Genomic DNA, 7,500 nt, shown 5'->3' on the forward strand with positions numbered 1-7,500 from the left:
CGATTCCCTCCCCCTTTCTTTCTTTCCCCGCTCTTCGTAAATTTCTCCCTTTAATCCTCTCGCCCTTTTTATCTTGTTCCATTTAAACAGAAACCCCTTCCCATAACGCAGATCAGACCGAGTCTCTATTTACCTACTGAATGTTATTATATCTCTTCGGCGGTGACATCGATGCGGCGTAAGGCATGATCCCAACCCGCGAGGCCGACCCCTGAGCTTTCTTCCCCAACCCTTTTGAGATGAAAACACGTGCGTCAGCCCGTCCATTAATCACTCAACGTCGAAGCACCAACGAGGTACAAATTCCAACACGATTCTTGCCGAAATTATTGCAGGAACAAACGCACTCTTAAGCCACGTTGTTTAAGCAAGAGCCGCGCTGCAATCCACTCCTTTTGCAGGTATATCGACCCCCTTGCCCTCCCCCCTTCAGCCCTCCCTTCCCACTACCTGCCTGGTCGTGGCCTTGTTCTCTCCAGGTTAATGCTGCTTCTCCGGCTGCTCACATCCAGAGCAGGCGGCCGCTCAGCGTACCCACAGTCAAGGGGGAACATGCATGCACACAGAGGAGCTACGTTTACAGGTTACCGGAATAATACGTGATCTTTTGTTAAACTCTGGTGTTACTTTTTATTCTTCATCTGTTTGTTTTAGTTCTTTACTTTTTTTATAACAATTATCATGTTTAATGGTGATTATTTTCTTCTCAATATTTTTTTGGAGGGACGTTTGCGTTTAAATGCGCTAAACATAAGGTGAAAGTTATTGTTCCTTGAGTTAAAATCCAAAGAGTGTTTTATTCGTGTTCAAGACCACGTGTCTTGTTGCCAAAGCGAAATAGCCAAATGGGACTCGACAGACAATTAGATAGGTGGGTGGATTGATCGACAGATATTTAGGAAGGTAGATCGATAGATATATTGAAAAATGAGAGAGAGAGAGAGAGAGAGAGAGAGAGAGAGAGAGAGAGAGAGAGAGAGAGAGAGAGAGAGAGAGAGAGAGAGAGAGAGAGAGAGAGAGAGAGAGAGAGAGAGCGAAGGGGAGGGGAGGGAGACAGCCAGGTAGATTTAAACCTCCGAATTTGTCCCGGACGCGAATCCAACCGAACCCAGACAACCCCTTCCTCGCCCTCCTCTCGCCTCCGCCGGGTGATGCAAGAATTTATCCGTCCCAGTGGATTTTCCCGGTTTCTGAAGTTACACCTGAAAAAATGGATAATAACCAGGTATAGATTTTTTATAAAGATATACGACAGAAAGGTTCATTTTATAATTCACAAATGAAACGAAACTATTCGGCTGGCTGAAGGGATGATGAACGACGCGGGTTTAAGAACGCGTAAATACATAACCATAAGCGCCATTAAGACCGCGGGAACGACAAGACTTCTAGAAGCATCTCGAACAGGTTCAGAGCGGCGGGCGTGACGGCGCGAACTGGTCGGCCCTTCGCCCATTTCCTGTTAATTGTGGCGACCCGACCAAGCAGCACCGACGCCGAACTGTGTCGCATCGAAAGCTCATTCTCGGCTCCCGCTCGCCGCTCGCGCTCTCTCGCGCCTTTGCTCTCCTGCTTTTTATGTTTATATATTGTGCGTGTTTATAAATAAATAAATAAATATATATATATATATATATATATATATATATATATATATATATATATATATATATATATATATATATATATATATATATTATATATATATATATACTTATATATATAATATATATATAATATATATATATATATATATATATATATATATATATATATATATATATATATATATATATATATATATATATACACATATACACATATGCATGTATGTATATATATATATATCATCTGATTTCATATGTCTGGACAAGCGAGAAAGCTTCTAAAAAAAAAAAGAGAGAAAAAAGTTTTCTCTCTTACAATGTAGGAAAAGAAAGTCTGGTGTATTTTAAGAGGTTGGTGGATTGGAAGGAGGAGGAAGAGGAGGAATTAGAAAAGCAACAGCAGCAGTATGAGCAAGAGGAGGAGGAGGAAGAAGAAGATATGGAAGAGGAAGAAAAGAAGGAGGTGGAGGCGTGGGAGGAGGAGTTTCCCCACAACAAACCGCGGGCGTCTCTCTTCCTTTGTGTTGGTGTTGGACCTACACTCCCCCGCGCCGCCCATCGCGATTGTTCGGTTTGAGCGATTCACTGTCTCGAGTGGTTTGGCTTCCGATCGTTTTCCCCCCTCCCCCATTTCCCCCCTCCCCCTCCCCTCCCCCTCCCCCTTTTTTACAGGTTTGGAATGTCTTTTCGGCCGATGTTCTGGCGGTTATTACGAGATATTTTCCGCGCGAAGACGATCCGATGCGAAGCGGAATATCGAAGCCTTTACGCCCCACAAAACAGAGCTTTCGAAGCCGACGCCGAGCCAGCCGAGTCGACCGCCACGGCCGCCTCGGACGCGGCGGAGAGATATCATAATTGGGTGAAACGTCTTACAAGGAAGTGACAGCCTGTGTTCCCAAGGGTCACCGCCCTCGTCCTCGCTGGCGCCTTCCTCACGCGCTACGCCTGTTTTCTCTCGCGTTTTCTTACAGGTTTATTGTGCTCTTATAATGTTTTGGGATTTAGATTCCCTGCGTTTTATGGCGTGGTTGTGGTGCGTTTACGGTTTAAAGGGAAGGTGAAATGCGAACGGTACATCACTAGGGGGAGCGGAGATGAAGACCGTGCTTGGATAATTGCCTGAGCTGTGTTCGTAATTGCCTTGGCCTATTTTCCTGATATCTGACCCATACTCCACACTACCGGGAAGTTCTGTTACGCTGATTATGGTAATGAATACAACCGACGGTAAGATTTAAAAAGTATTGAACCATATTAATAGAGTATCCGAACAAGCTTTGTTTCCTCTACATTAGACCATCACGAAAGGTAACATAGTAGATGATATTACAAAAAGAAAATTCTCACGGGCGAGAATGACTAACCGCAGATCTCTATCACTAAGAGACGATGGAGTGAATATTCAACACGCATGACATAACATTTGTTGATGAGGGAGGCTTATCTCGATTACGCGTCCCGTTAGGCGGATATGCAACCGAGATTTCGTTGTGAAAGCAAGATGCAAGAGAGAAGGGGGAGTGAGAGGGGAGGGGGAATTTCTTAAAAACGCAAGATCTACGTAAATGAAGTGATATAAGAGAAATTACGAGAGAGAACGTACGAGAAAGCGAGAGAGTAAAGAAGAGAAAAGAAGAGATTTATAGACAAGAGAGAGAGAGATAGAGTAGAGAAGAGAAAAGAAGAGACATAGAAACAAGAGAGAGAGAGAGTAGAGGAGAGAAAAGAAGAGACAGAGACAAGAGAGAGAGAGAGAGAGAGAGAGAGAGAGAGAGAGAGAGAGAGAGAGAGAGAGAGAGAGAGAGAGAGAGAGAGAGAGAGAGAGAGAGAGAGAGAGAGAGAGAGAGAGAAGGAGAATCTAAGGCACACGGGAGGTCCAGCAGGGTGTTTGGGTCCAAGAGAAACCTCGTCGCAGTGGGATGTGGGTCACGAGGTCGGCACTGACACACTTCCCCTGACCCTCCTCCCCTCCCCCCGGCCCCACCTCCTTCTCCCCCCCCCCCTTGATCCCTGGTCCCTGTCGGTCAAGTCCCTCGGCATTCTACTCCTCCTTCCTCCTTGGCACTCTTCCTATTTCTTCTTCCTCTTTCCTTTGATTCTTTTTCTCGTTTCTCTCTTTCTCTTCCTTACTCTTTTTCTTTCTCTCTGTTTTCGACCTTGTCTCTAGCGTTTGTATGGATCTTCATGTTCGACTGTTTATTTTTCTTTTTTCTCCCTCTTTCTCTCTTTTTCTCTTTTCTCTCTCTTTCTTTTTCATTCTATGAACGCTTTGAATTTATATTTCTAATGGGTTTCAGATATTTGGTTTCTTTTTTCTTAGCGATAAGAATATGGAACTTTTTCCAGATGTGATTAGTAATCCTTCACTAGTAAGATGTACAATTTATTTATGTACCTGTTTAACCAGTTCTCATGAAGTAACTGTCAAATGTATATATTTTTTATTTTGCAATCACTCTCTGCATTTACAGCTTTTACCAATTCCCAGCGCCTGAAAAAGTACAAACTAGTTTACTCACTCGTCGAATAATCTTGATAAAAATAAATCGGTTAAACTCGGAGAGAGAGAGAGCACCAGAGGCAGTGAGCGATACAAATGGCCTCCAGATGAATGAGTGCAGTAGACACCTCGGAGCCTCATCGGGCAAGACAAGTCAGTTATTGTGTCATGATCGAGGGCAGGGCAGGGCGACCACTCCTCCTTCCCCATATCCCCTGCCCTCCTCCTCCAGTTCTTCCTCTCCCCCTTCCCCTGCCCCCCCCCCCCTTCCAACCCCGTCACCTCCACCTATAACGGTTGTCCCCACCACAGCTGTTCCATTACGTTTAATTACCCAAGTTCCTCCACAGCATTCGCGCCACACTCCTTCCGCCGCATCGGCACAACCCTTGCCGTGGCTGCCTGGCGCCGATTGCCGTTCCTTGGTTTTTCCTCACTTCCCTTTTCCAGAGATATTGTTAAGACGTATATATATATATATATATATATATATATATATATATATATATATATATATATATATATATATATATATATATATATATATATATATATTATTGTTTCTATTATCATCATTATTATTATTTCTGTCTATTTTGAATGCGTGTGCATCCGGGTATTTACTGGTCTTTTTATTTCTTATTTTTAGCACATTCCTGTTTGGAGAAGAAAGTATCCAGCCATTGTGAGAAATGTGTCAGTACTTTTCCCCGAGCCTCGTGGCCCAGTCTGCTTCCAGGTCATGCCGTCGCGGATCTCCGTGGAGGAATCGAGTTTCCTCGGCGTCCAGCGAGGAAAAGCCGAAGGCGGATTAGCCATAGAGTGTTTAGGGCGAAATCGCCGGACAGGGAAGGAGAGCGACCCCCGCGCCTCTCCCCCCCCCCTCCTTTCCTCCCTCCAGAAAACCCATTTCCGGGTTAATTGTACCGAAACTCCTTGGGCGCGGCGCCGTACCAGCGTCATGCAGCGTCAGGCAGGGATCGCTCGAGCCGCGCAGAAGGGGCACAGAGAAAGGTGCTCGTGTCTAATTAGGGGAAACCCGCAGGCGCTTTGTTCTACTTCCCAGCGGCGGCTGCGATGGCAGTGGTGTTGTCAGTGACGGTGGTGTCAGCTGACATCGCTCACGTCCCTCGTGGGTAACGGTGAGGCTCCCCCCCCCCCCCGTCCCTACCTGCTCTTTCGTCGCGACGTCATGGTGAGTCGGAGGAAGGGGTAGGGAGAGGATGGGGGAGAGGGAGTGAAGAGCAGCAGGAAGAAAGGTGTGCTTAATTATTCCTGAGGATAATGTGAAATGCACCTCAGCGTGGCAAGTTTCTTTTCCTTGGTTCTGCAGGTGAAATGGAGCAGTTCGGTTGGCTGGTATGTGGGTCAGAGACTCGGCTGTGTGGGCCGTCTCGCTGACTTTCTCGCAACTTTCTTCAGTCGGTATGTGAGAGCAGCGGCGTCCCACATACACCTCCTGCTCTGCCTGCTTCCATTTCCTCGTGTGCATGACGGAGAAACGAGAAGAGAGTGTAGTGACCGGTACTCGAAGGCGGAGGGAGGGAGAAGGAGGTGGAGGAAGAGGAGTGAGTCGCTAGGCACGGGAGACGGCTGTAAGGAGGAGGAGGAGACGGAGGAGGATGGGGGCGAGGGGGAGGGGTGTGTTGGAGGGGCGGGAGGGGGCGGGGAGGGAGGGGTTGGAAGTGGGTCGCCACTGGTTTGTTCTCAACCTCGCGTCACCGCCGTGAGCAGTCAGTCAGTCGCGTGGCGCGGTGGTGGAAGGTTGTCTCGGAACTGCTTGCCGAGTCCGAGGTCAGCCTCTGCTGACTCAGCCACGCGGTCTTTTCGTCTTATATAGTGTGTTGAGCCTTGGTGCTGTCTTCTGCCCTGTGTTGGAACCCTTAAGTTTAGCTTTACCCGCCTGCCGCTCCTCTGCTGCGGTGTGTGGATCAGTGTCCGGCCGAGGCACTTCTGTGCTTTTATCTAGTTACAAAAGAGAAAGACGAGGCGGCCAGTGAGTGCGCGCGATACACCTGAAAGACGCCGTCGACGTGAGTATTGGCGACTTCAACGCCGCAAGAGGTAGTGATCGAGCACTGCCTCTGGTTTTAACACTGACTTTTTCTTGACTATCAAACATTGTCTTGTATATTGAGCTAATAATGCATTCACCAGGAACACATCTATTGACTGCGTACAGTGAAGCCCTTTGTGGAGGAACCACAAGCAGCGGGATTCGAAACAAGCTACAGAAGTGGAGCCTTTGCGCCTCCAGGTGTTTCCGACGTGGGAATCAATGGCTCGGTTGTCACTTCTGCGAACTTTACTTTCGATACGAATTTCCATAAAGAGTGAAAACAAAAAACTTGTTCGTTGAAAACATTCACTTCTGATAAGCCTTGAGTCGTTTTAACTTCAACAATTTGGGAACTGCCAACTTAGACTATTTTTTCCCTTGCAAAGAGAAAAAAGTTGCGTATCCAGTGTTTACAATTTCCACCCGAATCAACCTGTATCCTCCCGTGTGAGTTGATATTTACTGGCATAATCTTTTATCCAGAATAAGCAACAGGATCTGTTCAATTTACAAAAAAAGGAAAAAAATAAGAAATAGGATTAACGTGTGAATAAAACATGTGGCCGGCAACCCGTTTCGAAATGAGTTTGAGTTTTTTCGCGGAGACTCTTCATCCGTGGTGTCCGCATCTGTGAGTGAAACCGTCTAATTTATCAGCCGTTCGCTATCCAAATAAGAGGAGGTACATCCGTGTTTTTGAGTTGCTTGAGCGGCCACTCCCCTGAGGCTTCGCTTGTGCTCACTGCGTCTTAGCAATATTTGTAGCGAATACTTACCATCACCTGAGGCTTTTAACGCCGCTGACGGCTCTGCCCGGCCTGTCCAGCCTCTTCGCCTTTTCCCAAAACTCTGTTATGTAACAATGCAATCACCTGTCCAGTGAACTTACAACGTATGCGGTATTCGCCTTCAGTTGTTCACGCGGATGTGAACAGCATTTTACGCGCGTCTGTCTGTTAGATAAAGAGAGGCGGGAGGGAGGGGTGGGGGTAAGGGGGGGGGGGAGACATGCGGATCTTGGGCGAGGTTGAACGAATTCTTTTGGTTTAACCTTTTCGTCTGGAAGCGGAATACTAAAACACGTCTCCCCGGGCTTGTGTGCAGCTCGCATTTTTTATGAAAATTAGCAAGGCTTCATTTACGTTGCATCTTTTATATACGAATGGATCTGCTTGCACCTCGAGTCATGTTCACATTAAGGAACACTTGTCTCCGATCTCTCTTTAATGCAGTATACCTTGCTAATAGATATGGGAATGTCTTTTTTTCGAATTAAGTCCCTTTAGTGCACTAGACATACACCTGCATCCATTTTCGCGCCATAATCCTCC

General features: G+C 46.6%; 1 long non-coding RNA gene across 1 annotated transcript in view; it reads left to right on the forward strand.

The window, feature by feature from the left end:
- The first annotated feature begins 4,729 nt into the window (after positions 1–4,729).
- The window catches only part of LOC113817278 (uncharacterized), a 3,140-nt gene continuing 369 nt past the window's right edge, over positions 4,730–7,500 (forward strand). Inside the window, exon 1 of the long non-coding RNA XR_003476763.2 lies at positions 4,730–6,143. This is a non-coding gene — a long non-coding RNA (uncharacterized lncRNA). The remainder of the gene's footprint in view (positions 6,144–7,500) is intronic.

The sequence above is a fragment of the Penaeus vannamei genome, chromosome 31 (assembly GCF_042767895.1).
Source record: "Penaeus vannamei isolate JL-2024 chromosome 31, ASM4276789v1, whole genome shotgun sequence".
NCBI classification, from domain to species: Eukaryota; Metazoa; Arthropoda; class Malacostraca; order Decapoda; family Penaeidae; genus Penaeus; species Penaeus vannamei.